Source organism: Humulus lupulus, chromosome X (assembly GCF_963169125.1).
Source record: "Humulus lupulus chromosome X, drHumLupu1.1, whole genome shotgun sequence".
Lineage (NCBI taxonomy): Eukaryota > Viridiplantae > Streptophyta > Magnoliopsida > Rosales > Cannabaceae > Humulus > Humulus lupulus.
In genome coordinates this window covers 209,322,318-209,323,192 of record NC_084802.1, presented here as the reverse complement: position 1 = coordinate 209,323,192, position 875 = coordinate 209,322,318, and the positions used below count along the sequence as shown (strand labels likewise).

At 44.2% G+C, this 875-nt stretch overlaps 1 non-coding gene across 1 annotated transcript; it reads left to right on the top strand.

Annotated features, from left to right (window-relative positions):
- Positions 1 to 461: 461 nt before the first annotated feature.
- LOC133807793 (small nucleolar RNA R71) lies at positions 462 to 568 on the top strand. The gene has a single exon (XR_009879686.1). It is a non-coding gene; the product is annotated as a small nucleolar RNA R71 (small nucleolar RNA).
- Positions 569 to 875: the final 307 nt, after the last annotated feature.

Genomic DNA, 875 nt, shown 5'->3' with positions numbered 1-875 from the left:
GATTTGGGTGATCACGCCAGCCAGGATTATAAGTTTGTGAAAATGGTTCATAATACATCTGACGTAATTAACTAGGGAAATTTCCTACAGCGTTAACACCCTCAGTTTCTCCCTCCACTAGAGTAGGGCACGTATCAGTAGGGTGCCCCACAACCTAACAAATTCCACATGGCCGCACCTGGTGGCCTAAAGCTAGTTGTTGGACCACTGCAGTTAATTGAGCCAATTGTTGACCCAGCTGATTAGCATTAGAGGTGCTCACTTCATTAGCTGATTTGGGTGGTGGAACAGGATCTTGACGAATGCCAAACTGTTGTGAGTTAGCAGCCATATTAGAAATCAAGCTCTTGGCTGCAGCAGGAGTCTTATCAACTAGTGCACCCCCACTGGCTGCATCAATCGTACTCCTATCCAGTGATTGTAATCCTTCATAAAAGTACTGAATGAGGAGCTGTTCACTTATCTGATGATGAGGGCAACTAGCACACAACCTCTTAAATCTCTCCCAATATTCATACAAAGACTCTCCTGTATACTGCCTTATTCCACAGATCTCTTTCCTGATGCTTCCAACTTTAGATGCTGGAAAGTATCGTTCTAGGAACATAGTCTTCATACCACTCCAAGTTTCAACAGTACCAGGTGGAAGATAGTACAACCACTCTTTAGCTGCATCCTTTAGGGAGAAAGGAAAAGCTCGCAGCTTAATTTGTTCCTCAGTCACTGCAGCGGGTTTCATACTAGAACAGACAATATGAAACTCCTTTACATGTTTATTCGGATCCTCACCAGGCAGTCCATGGAAAGAAGGAAATAAGTGGATGAGGCCCGACTTCAGCTCAAAGTGTACATCCAACGGTGGATACTGGATGCAT